We start from the raw sequence: 12,672 nt of genomic DNA on the forward strand, positions 1-12,672 counted from the left end.
CATGAGAAAAAAGGGAAAAGGCATTATAGTGACCTTGGTCATTACCACTTCTTGCAAAAATTTAACAGAGATAAAGGATGCTAAAAGAGGACATACATCCCCTCAGGTACCAAATACTAGATCTTTTTGTGGAGTGAAGAGATAGACAGCCATAGACAACATTGGTTTGAAATACAAACTCAGTTTAAAACACTACTAAAGAGGATGATGACAAATTATCAGTAGTATTCCCTTATATAACATTGAAAAAGGGAAGTAGGAACCAAGTCCATAGAAAATTTGGCATAAAACCCAAGAGCTTCATAGATAAAACTGGCCAGGAAACAAGAAGACATAAAGTGGAACATATTTTTCAATATTTAAACATAATTTCAATGTTTAAATATAGATTATATCAATAAATCACTGATTTAGAGCTGAACAGAGCCATAAAGATAGTCCAGTCTAGCATTCTCATTTTATAGATGAGGGAATTGAAGCCTGAATAGTTTAAGTGATTTATTCAAGGTCACCCAAGTTGAAGATAGATTTCAGCCTAAGTCTTTTGATTCCAAATCAATGACAGAGGAACCACTAATTTTGGACTGAAATTAGTGCATGATGTTTACACCCAAGAAAGGCTCCTAAGACAACATATAAAAAATCACTGACATATGCTCATGCTATCTTTAAATTTTTTTATGATTTTCTATGATTGGTGAGCTTATCATTTTTAAACCAAGAGAACATTGCATATAATAACAGCAATATTGTTTTGAGAATAACTTTGAACAAATAATTTATTTTGACTATTTAAATACCCAAGTTAACTATAAAGGGCATATGAAGAAAGATGCTATCTGCATCCAAAGAAAGAACTGATAAATAGAAACATATATAGAATAATTTTACAGATGTATGTGTATACACACATCTGTAAAATAATTACATACACACAAATATACCTATTTGTGTATAATGGTAGCTATCTTTAGGGTGGTGGGAGGAAAGAAAAAAATTATGTGATAACTTTATTATATATTTAAAAGTACTAGCAAGTTGTACACAATAGATTTGCAGTTTCACGTGCAATCATCTTTTTTTTTCTTTTTCGAGGGCAATTGGGGTTAAGTGACTTACCCAAAGTCACACAGTTAGTAAGTGTCAAGTGTCTGAGGCCAGATTTGAACTCAGTTCCTCCCGACTACAGGGCTGGTGCTCTATTCACTGCGCCACCTAGCCGCCCCATTCATCTTTTTCATTTTACTGTTATGGAAATATGTGTTTTTATTTCATAAATTAAAAAGAATTATGGGAATGGTCTATATGAGCATTAAGCACATCATATTATGTCAACATGAAAAGGAACCAGGTAAGTTTTCCTAAAATGATTCTCTATACCAAAACCACATCTCTATAGTTATACATTCAGGGCCATAGGGTCATAGGTTATAATGTTCTCTTGATTTAGAAATAATGAGCTCAATGATCTTAGGAAATCATAAAAAAAATTTAAAGACAAGAACTTGAGCATGAGTCAGTGGTTTTTAAGTTCTCTTGGGAGCCTTTCTTGACCTATATATGACCCTATGGCCCTGAAGGCATAACTATGAAGATGTGGTTTTGGTATAGAGAATCATTTTGGAAAAACTTACCTGATTCCTTTTCATATTATCATAGATTTAGAATTGAAGGGGCTCGAGGTCACCTAGTTCAACCTCCTCATTTTATAGATGAGCAAACTGAGATCCAAGAGAGATTAAGGGACTTGTCCAGGTAATGGGGGGAGAGGCAGGATATCAAATGGCATCCTCTGACTCTAGGGCCTAACTCTTTCCTCACAGATGTCATAACTAGCTATGTTACTGCCTATAGAAAAGAGGGCAAAGTGTCAAAATGCACTTTCACATTAACTTTCTAATCCTTAATGGGAAAATAATATAAAGATATATTCAATAGTATGGAAAGGAAGTCCCCAGATACGTTGTGGTCACTTTGAGGAGAGTTCTGGATGGGTTCTGGACTGAGGAGACACATAATAGGTGTGACTGTGGGGGGTAGGAGGTAGAAAATTTACCATATGGTAACTTCCTATTTTAACTCATTATTCTTTCCGATGTAGGTGATATGCTGAGTTATTTCTACACTTATGAATTGTTATCAACATATAAATGTAACAAATTTAAAAGTTTCATGATAGCTTAAAATACTTTTTAAAAAATTTTTGGGGGTCCTGTAAATTCTTGTGCCCTAAGGGCAAAGTTCCAGTTGTCCTACCCTGATTATGTCTCATAGGACCATAGATCCATAGTTAGAGTAGGAAAGGGTCTTAGAGGCCATCCTGTACAATCCCCTCATTTTGTAGAAGAGAAAATTAGGACTCAGGGAGATTAAGTGACTTAACTATGACAACCAGGCTAGTAAATGCCAGAAGTAGGATTTAAATGCTTTATAGACAATTGACAAAGAGGCATACACAATCCTGATGCTGGTATTGCTTTTAGTTACCAAAAAGAACTAAAACCTTTGGCACAGTAGAACAAAACATAATCTCTATTATCTTGAATCTTCACCAGCAAATATTCTTTCATGTACTTGTTAAGATGACTTATTGTTCAGTCATTTTTCAATCATTTTTCAGTTGTGGCCAACTCTTAGTAACTCCATTTAAGGTTTTCTTGGCAAAGATAAGGAAGTAGTTTGCCATTTCTTTCTCCAGCTTATTTGACAGATGAGTAAACTGAGGTAAACAAGGTTGAGTGACTTGCCCAGGGTCACATAGTTACTAAGTGTGTGAGGACAGATTTGAACTCAGGAAGATGAGTCTTCCTTAATCTAAGCCTGGCATTCTACTAAACCGCTTAGGTACCCCCACTAATGATAGAGAATTTCAATGAATCTCTGATTAACAGCATTATCAGGTGAAGCTTCATAAAAACAAGAAATATATATATGCCCAACCAGTGTTATTCACTATTCTCATGGGGGATGCTTTGCACAAAGTTCAAATGTAGGAGGGATTTTCTATTGATTATGAAGTACCCAAGAAACTCCTGTTTGGGCATGATACTGTCTTAATTTCATCAAACACGACAACACTCTAGGACTTTGTCAATGTAAGATCTATGAAGAAGAAGGGAACAAGCATTTCTTTTTTTTTTTATGAAGCAATTGGGGTTAAGTAACTTGCTCAAGGTTACACGGCCAGGTGTTTCTGGGTGTGGTACTAAGTATCAGAGCCCGGATTCGATCCCAGGTCATCCCGACTCTGAGGCCGGTGGTCTTACTCGCTGTGCTACCTGGCCACCCCTGGGAACAAGCATTTCTATAGGAATTATTGTGTGCCAGGCAATGTGCTAAGAGCTTTTAAAAAATATCTTACTTGTACCTCATAACAACCCTAGGAGATATATGCTATTAATACCCCCATTTTATAGTTGAGGAAAGTGAGGCAAAACAGATGTTAAATGACTTGCCCAGGGTCTCACAGCTAGTATCTGAGGCTGGATTTGAACTCAGGTCTTTCTGACTCCAGATCTGGTACTCTGCTATACTACCAACTGCCTCTCTGAGTTGCTTTTCCACACTAGGAGCCATCTTTTTAACACAAATAGTCCTCTTCTGATGTTCTAGGGTAATGAAACTTGGAAACCCAGAATTTCTGAGGAGTCAAAGTTGTGGGAGACCCACAGGGCAATGGAGAGATGCAATGCACGTTGGTCTGTTGAATATTTCCAGAGGGCACTTGTGAGCTACAGGATGTTTCCAATGATGACACATGATCAACATATAAAAAAATTCTATTTCTTAATGAACCAGTAGGCTTTACTTTGAGGAAGAAACCAGTGACTTCAGAAATATTAAATGTTATTTTAAACTTAAGCCCTCTTTGTTCTAACTGTATATGTTTGGTCTTTGTGATGTGAAGGTCTTAAATAATTCAAGGGAGTAATATAGCTATTAATTCTTTGATAATATTCTGAATCTAGTTTTTCTTTACAACTGATTCTGTTAAATATGAAAATTGTTTTCTTCAAAAACTATTGTGTGAAATGAGAGTCTTTGTTCTTTTTTATGTTATAAAAACCTGTCTGTGAACCTTGTTCTCTGGGCAGAAATAGCTAGTCTAAATTTCAGCCCGTTGTCTCAATCTCCTACAATACTGCAGTAAAAGCTTTTATTGATTACAATTTGGGTATTTTGAGATTACTTTTTCGATAAGAAAGCATGAGACATCATTAAGGAAAGATGTGATTAGAAAAGATGGTTCAGTCATGTGGCAAGGGGGAGGGACTAAGTGCTAAGTGAGGAGTCCTAGGGCTCTGTGAGTTCCCAGGAGAAGTGAAAAGACCAAGGAAGATTTCTAGCATCTTCAGTGAATTCCATGTGGCAAATCCTGGAAGAACAATGATAAGCAAACCACAGGATATGAAGGCATGGACGTAATGCCCATATAGTGGAGATCATTGATCAACTGAATAAATATTCATATATTTGAATATTTGAAGTTGAAGTTGTTAACAGTGTATGTATATTTTTCATTTGGTTCTGCTTTCTCAATTCTTCTTCATTAGATATTTGAACAATTTCCCATGTTCCTTGGTATTCTTCATATTTGCTATTTGTTACAATGAATTAATATTCTACTCTATTCACATATCTTGTTCAGCATTTCTCCCACTGGACACATAATTTGTTCCCATTTTTTTTCTATTATAAAGTAATTTGGCTCTAGAAGTATATTTATATAGATAGGTTCTTTCTTTCCCTCCTCAATACAAATGGCCCAATTGCACTTTGAGGGATTTTGAACCCTAGAATGGCTTACTGCCATTACCAAGATATCCCGAGACCTTCACTACTCTACACTCTCTAGGCTGTTACCAGCAACTTCACTTGCAAGCACATGGTTGACAAGGCCCGAAGAATGAACATTTATTTAGTGGACTAAGAGAACAAATAGAGGGATAAAAAAAATAGCTATGCAGAAAACATGGGAAAATAATACAGGACACTGGCAACCCTTGACAAATGGCCTGTGTAGATTCAGTCACCTATAGTTACGCTCTCGAAGGTTACCAACTAGTATTGCCTTTGGCATTGCTTCTTAGGACATGTCCCATGGTTCTCTTCACTTGCATTTTATTTGCATAGTGCATTGCATTAGTTTGCAGTTCTCTCTAACCCACTATAGGCACTTTCCTCATTGCTTCTTATTAAAGTTTCTCCACTGTCCTGCATAGAATTATTGTGCCCACAGTTTTCCAGCAGGTGGCATTAGTCTTCTGCTGCAGCCATCAGCCAATGGCATCCTAGCCAGTGGCCCCCACACCTAGTTAGAAGCTATGAGAGAGAGAATATGTATACACACACATATGTATATATGTACACATACATATATACACATGTACATGTACACACATATATTATGGAGTATGTGTGTGTACCTATTTATGTCTATATCTATCTTCTTTTCTTGATGGATACATTTGCTCTCTTTGTAAATAAGAACTCTAGATTTCACTCTTGTGCTACCTCTGGCCTCATAAAAGCCTGGCCAGTGGCCAGAAATACACTTCCAGTGTTGCCCTGTCTACCAGAGAGAATAAAAATAATGAATGCAGCAAAGCTCCTATCAGACATTAATTGCTCTCTCTCTCTCTCTCTCTCTCTCTCTCTCTCTCTCTCTCTCTCTCACTTTCTCTCTCTCTCTCACACACACACACACACTTTTTTTAAAAAGGAGGGAGGGAGGGATGGGGAGGGAGAGAGACAGAGACAGAGAGATGGAGAGAAGAGAGATTAGGAATGTGGTTAGGTTGATGGCAGACCCAATGACTGTACCCATTTAGCTTATCTTGTTTTCATGATTTTCCCCCAACCATCCATCTATATGAAGGGTGTAAAAGATTTGGGTTAAAAAACTGGGGAACTGCAGCCACCATGGGGGCTGTGAATCTGCCTTCTGCCTTTCAAAATCCTTCACAATCTCACCCTATTCTACTTCTCCAACACTTCCACTTTACCCCCTCCATGTACTCCGCAATCCACTGACATTCCCCTCCTTACTCCTCACACATGACCCTATTGCTGACTGAGTATTATCACTGGTTGTTCCTTATTGCTGGAATAGTCTCCCTCTTTACCCCCAATTCATAGCTTCATTTACCACCAGACTGCCCTCCTTTGGACTTCCCCATCATGTCTCAGAAATCTCTTTATCCAGGAAGATCAGATCAGCTTTGGACCTCACACCTCAGAAGTACCCTCTGCCCTGGGGATTCCTCCTTCTGATTGGAGATTATATGTCTTCTCCAAGAATCTCCATTTAAGGAGGGTCCTCAGATGAGCCATCTCTTCCTTTCTTACAAGGCTGTACTCAGAATTTCTCCATTGTGCCCCATTGCTGGGTAGCTTCTACCTCTCATCCCTTCCCCCACTTTAGCTTGCTTTTATGTATGGTTTTCCTCTTTAGAATGTACAGTTATCCCTTCCACTTTCCCCATCACAGTTTCAATATTTGCTGATTGGTATAAGAAATTAAATGGGAATTTAATGGGAACAAATAGGAGTTTTGTAGAAGCTGCAGACAACACAGAAAAAGGTTAGAAACTCAGAAATGCATAAAATATACGTATAGTATTGTATAATATCATATTTTATCTCAATACAATAAATTTACAAAATTTATTTTTTTAAGTTAAGTAAAAAGTTAAAATTTGTGAAAAGAGTACAAGAGTCAGTAGATGATACACAAGGGCTAGAAATGTAGATATCACATTGACCTACATAAAGCCCACAACTAAATACATAACTCAAATTTTACAATAAGGTACTGTAAACACCCCATAAAAGAAAAAGAAAAAAAATTCAGACTTCTTTTCTGGTATGAAGGGAGCATCAAAAAATTTTACATGAATTTTCCAGGTCATGGGAGTCCCTAAACCCTGTGATGCAGAAGGGATAACCATAAACTTCTTGAAGTCAAAAACTGCTGTCCTTTTTGCTAATATTTTTATTTCCAATACTTAGTGCAATTCCTGGTACATAGTGATAATCATTTAATATCAATTTAGTAACCTCAATAAGGGCCAGGGCCTGAACTAATCACCCAGAAGAAGAATTTGGACCTAACAGCTTCTTTGTTCTCTGAGTAAACTCTGAGAATACCTCTTCCTGTCAACAAAGCCAGATGAGGCTGACTTAATGGCCATTAAGGATGAGACCCTTAACCCGAGGCACTAACTTGAGTAATGGGATTTTTTCTTATCTTAATATTTTTTGGACATATGCTATGTTATGGCATGTTAGTGGTAAAGAAAACAGATATCCTGGGCCATAATTTCAACTGACATTTTGTCAGCTCTCTTATTTTATTATATTTACCACCTGTCCAATTAAGAAAATTCCTTTCTCATTGAATGACTAAACATTTATGGAAATCATAAATTTGAGTGACACAGCCACCCTGAATTGGAATGATTCTAAAATGTATCTAAACCTTCTCATTCTTTTGTTCAGTCGTCAGAACTTAGATGTTGGCTCCTTGTATGTAGAGGCTTGCTAGTTTCCTGTAGCTTTAAGGGAATAAACAATATGAATTTACATACCACCTAGCCTGTTTGCCTCCTTTAACCAAATTTTCAGGTTAACAATAGTAAACACTAAGAATTGCTTGTTGCCTTGGCTTAAGTCTCAGCTAAAACTTCACCTTCTTCAAAAAGCCTTTCCCAATCCTCTTTAATATGAATGTTTTCCTTCTTGTGTAACATAGTTGTTTCTATATTGTCTCCCCTATTAGACTATAAACTCCTTGAGAGCAGGAACTAATTTTTTTTCCCTTTTCTTTTTATGTTCAGTGCTTAGAACAGTGCCTCGCACATAAAGGCTAGTTGAATGATGGCCTGACCCCAGGTCCTAGTGCTATTTGGTAGCTTTTTTGGTAAATAAGCATTTTTTAGTTTATCATCTAGCCTTAAAAGATTGAAAATCAGAGGTATAGAAAAAGCTCACCAATAAATTAGGATGAAGCCTTTGGCAGAAGAATCCAAGTGAGAATCCAAAGCAATGACTTAGCCTGAGGCTTTTAGCTGTCTGGGAGGACCATGATCTTTACTCTAGAGGTCTTGGCATCTGGTTTTGAGGATCTCCTCCAGAAAAGAAGAGAGATTTCAGAACCAAGATTCTAAGGGAATAAGATGAAAGGGTCCAAAAGGAGACTTTTTACTGGTTCCTGTATAAAGTTTTCTATCTTTTCTAAATGACTTGGAAAAAGCCTAGAGACTTTAAGTTAAAAGTACATGGTAGCTCCCTCTCTCCCTTGAGGAAAAGAAAGCCAAGGATTTCAACTGGGTCAGGAGTAGTAGCAGTGGAGATTTCAGCCAAGCAATGTTTAGTAGAGACTACATGTCCCCCTGAGTAGTATCCAGTGAAGATCATGAGACCGAGAGGAAGCAACAACCAGTGGAGACTTGATTGGAAACAGTTAAGTGACATCACTAAAAGACATCAATAGTCTTGCGGCCTCAAGGTGTGAGCTGTCTTCCATATTTGCACACTGATCAGATATGTTCCCTTTGTTCACTTCTACACATGCATACACACTTGTACATGTGCTCCCTAAATAGGCATCCCTACAACACATGTAGACTGTGTCCATACATATTTCCCATGTGTGTTCCTTACATGTGTGCCTTGTGTACATTTCCCACATGTGTCCACTTTCTGTTGATGCTTCACCTTGGAAGGGGGAACCATTTTACTAAAAGTTTTTGCTTTGAACTAATTGTGTCCTTTCTAGCTAATTATTAAAGGAAAATACATTTTCATTCATTAGCTATGGTCTTGGGGACATAGACTTACAGGGTACCTTTAATCCTGGGTGGCTTTTAGCTGGGGGAGCATTCTATGAGTTGTAGGGTGTTCCCTTAGGTCCTATATAAAGTTTTACCCTCCTCAGTACATTCACAGAGCGCATAAGGATGGCAGGAACCACATCCTATCTATCAGAAAGTCATACACAGGAAATGGAGAGTCTCTGAGCAATACCAGTATATTTCCATTAGCTAAGATAATCACACCTTTGGCAGCAGGCAACAAGTTACGAATGATTCTATTTGCATGGAGTAAATGTAATTTCTTGCTGTGATTAATGTTCTTTAAAAGAGAGAGAGAAAGTTATCTTTTGTGCTGTCATCTCCTGTTAAGGAAATAACACAAGAAAGCAAAGTTAGTAGTGGCCCAGTGGAGAATGTGGTGAGTTAGAGATATTTTAAGATTTGACTGACAAGGAGAACGTAAATATAGTCTCAACCACAAAGAATAAATATGCTTTGTATACCTCATATCTAAAAAAAGACTATTCAAAACATGCCACTCTGGCAAAATGGAATGATTGGCCTTTATACCTGGCCATTGTGGTTTGGTTCTGCCTTACACAACAGATTCCCATTAACCTGAGCTGAATAAAGCAGGCCCAGCTGCAGATGAGGTGGTGGAGGAGAGAGGTGCTAACATGCAAAGGGAGGTAACCCAGAGGGAATGTTTCACTACACTAATGATTTTACCAAATTCACTGCATTTTCTCCTCTCCTATCTCTCAGTGTCAGATGACACTGAGAACCTCTGGTATTCTTGGCTATCATTTCCTCTCTTGGTTTCCATCACACTAAATTCTCCTGGTTCTTCTATTTTCTCTCCCTTTTGATTGCTTCTTATCATCTGCTCCTTGAATGTGAGGGTATCTGAGTTCTATATGAGGCTATCTTTTCATTTCTTTCTGCATGCACTCCCACATAAGGGAATGCCATTTGTCATTCAGTCCTTCTGTTGTTCCTTCATGTCCAGCTCTTCCTGACCCCTTGGGGTTCTCTTGGCAAAGATACTGGACTGGTTTGCCATTTACTTCTCCAGCTCATTTTACACATGAGGAACTGAGGCAAACATGGTAAAGTGACTGTCCCAGGGTCACACAGCTAGTAAGTGTCTGAGGCCAGATTTGAACTCAGGAGGATGAGTCTTCGTGATTCTAGCCTCAGCACTCTGTCCAATGTGCCACCTTGCTGCTGAAGGGAATGCCTTGCCTTAAGTCAAACTGATTGTTTTTTTTTTTAACAATCACAAGTAATTTATTTTTGAGAATCAATTAACATGAAATTATACAAATAAAATGTGTATAAGCACAAATCCACATTTTGTCATAACACAGATGGCAAAGGACAAAAGCAAAAACAAGAAAACTAAATCGGCCGCTATATACAATTGGACACAGTTGTGTCATGTACACTAAAAGTCTTTTACAAAATAGTCATCTTAGATCAATAGAAGACCACTCTCCATTCAATGTCGTCATCCTGCAAGATAGACTGCTGTAGCATCAACACCTGTTTTCTCCATGTCCTCCTTTAATATGGCTGGTAATTGTTTGGGTGATTACCACCCCCTCGGGATGCTTTGCCATACGTGCTTTGTTGACCACTGTAGTCTGCATATCCCTGTCCATATCCATAGTTCCCATAGTTACACCCAGTATAATCATATCCGCCATAGCTACTATAGTTTTGATCGCCACCATAGGCACTATAGTAATTTCCATATCCTTGATCATAATAGGTATTACATCCTTGGTTCCAGTTTTGGCCCTGACCTCGGCCACGACCCCTAGTCCCACCTCGGCCGCCGGCCGCAGCGCCCCTCCCTCCTTTCTGTTGCTGCTGCTGCTGCCTGTATACCTCTTTGGGCTGGGCAACTTTGATTTCACACTTCCCAGAACCGATCTGGTGATATCTATTCTCTAACAATTTCTTTACTGGCTCCTCGTCTGTGTATGTGATAAAACAGAATCCTCTTCTCTCGTTAGTCTTCGTGTCCGTGGGAAGCTCGATGTTCTCGATCTCTCCCAACGCCCCGAAGTCCTCCTGGATCTGCTCCTCCCACGTGTCTGGGCTCAGGCCGCCCACGAACACCTTCTTGGGCGGCTCCTTGCCCTTCAGCGCCTTGGCCCGCTTCGGGTCTAACAACCTGCCGTCCAGCTTGTGCTCCTTGAGCTCCAGCACCTTGTCCACACTGGCCGCGTCTTTGAAGAGCGCGGCGATCGGCCCGTGGCCGGGGCCGTCTTGATCGTGCAGTCCACCACCTCTCCGACGCGGGACAGGCACTCGGTCAGGTCTTTCTTGCTCGTGTCCCAGCTCAGCCCTCCGATAAACATCTTACCGTCGTCCTGCTGCTTCTTGCTGGCGTTGATCTTGGGGCCCTCGGCGAACTCCTCCATGTTGCTGTACTTGTTCACCTCCTCCATGGCGGCGGGGCTGTCGGTCGGGGGCAGGCGGCGCGGAGAGGCAGTCGCAGCGGCGGCGCGTTGGATGGAGCCCGATTTAAAATGGCGGCGGAAGAGGAGTCATACTGATTGTTAATGGGAACCATGAAACCCTGACTTTGTCTCCAGGATCTTCAGACAGGAGTTGGGGTTGGCCCACAGAGCTTCTTTCCTTTGGCTCTAGGCCTCCTGCCCAGATGGGTCAGCTAATTCTTTCACCCTTCAGTAGATCTATAAGAGCTCTAACTCTTTGTCCTTGATACAAACATTAATTATGACTCACTAAAAAGTTTAAACCTTTTACTACATAAAGTTTTGAAGAACACTGGAGCATAAGGGAGCTGCCAACAAAAACGAATTTTCAGCTTACTTCATGTTTATTTTTAATAAGATATTTGGGGATAAACTTTAAAATTTTGGTTCTAAAAAGGAAGGGAATTACCTTGCTAGCATGACATATAGCAAGAGATAAAAGCTCTTATATTGCTAGTGATAAGAACCTAAATAAGTGGCACTTGATATTCCATTAAGAAGAAAAAGAACAAAATCTATTTTCAGTAACCAAGTGGGAAACTTGTAGGGGCCACATAAAGCCAACGGGAGTTAACTACTTGATAAAGAGCTGATTTAAGAAAGGGGCTCTTACAGTTCATAGGGACCTATTTGACTTATGAGGTGATTCCAAATCCTAAGAGATAATGAGAGAGGCAGGGTGACTTAATGACCAGAGAGCTAGGCAGGGTGTCAGAGGCACCTGGGTGTAAGCTCTGCACCCGACACATAATGGCTGACTGACTTCCGGCAGTTTACTTAATTTCTTACTGCCCTAGTCAACTCTTTAAGGTGAGAAGTTGCAGAGCAGATGCTCATTGGTAGAAGGCATAGGTTCCTGAAGTGGGCAACACCGCCCCCTGGTGGGCACTGGGATAATACAGAGGGGCAGTAGTAGCCTTGGGTGCAATTAGGGGGCATTGAATAAAAATAAGGGGGCAGTAGAAGCATAAGGAAAGAAGAGAAGATTATTTTGATTGCAAGGCTTGAAATATGATATTCCAGAGGTCAAAGGAGCTGGAATTAAAGTCAAGAATCACCTACCCAGCAAAACTGAATATAATATTTCAGGATAAAATATGGTCATTCAGTGAAATAGAGGACTTTCAAGCATTCTTGATGAAAAAACCCAAAGCTAAACAGAAAATCTGACTTTCAGATACAAGAATCAAGAGAAGCATGAAAAGGTAAACAGGAAAGAGGAATCATAAGGAACTTATTAAAGATGCTCTGCTTACATTTCTACATGGAAAGATGATATTTATAACTCTTAAGACTTTTCTCAATGTCAGGATAGTTGAAAGGAATATATATGTGTATATATGTAT

At 39.3% G+C, this 12,672-nt stretch overlaps 1 pseudogene; it reads right to left on the minus strand.

The window, feature by feature from the left end:
- Positions 1-10,076: 10,076 nt before the first annotated feature.
- LOC138147492 (heterogeneous nuclear ribonucleoprotein D-like pseudogene) lies at positions 10,077-11,365 on the minus strand (annotated as a pseudogene).
- Between the last annotated feature and the right edge of the window lie 1,307 nt (positions 11,366-12,672).

The sequence above is a fragment of the Petaurus breviceps genome, unplaced genomic scaffold, assembly GCF_028583685.1.
Source record: "Petaurus breviceps papuanus isolate PSGF00001 unplaced genomic scaffold, PetGlider_PUasm1.0 90792, whole genome shotgun sequence".
NCBI classification, from domain to species: Eukaryota; Metazoa; Chordata; class Mammalia; order Diprotodontia; family Petauridae; genus Petaurus; species Petaurus breviceps.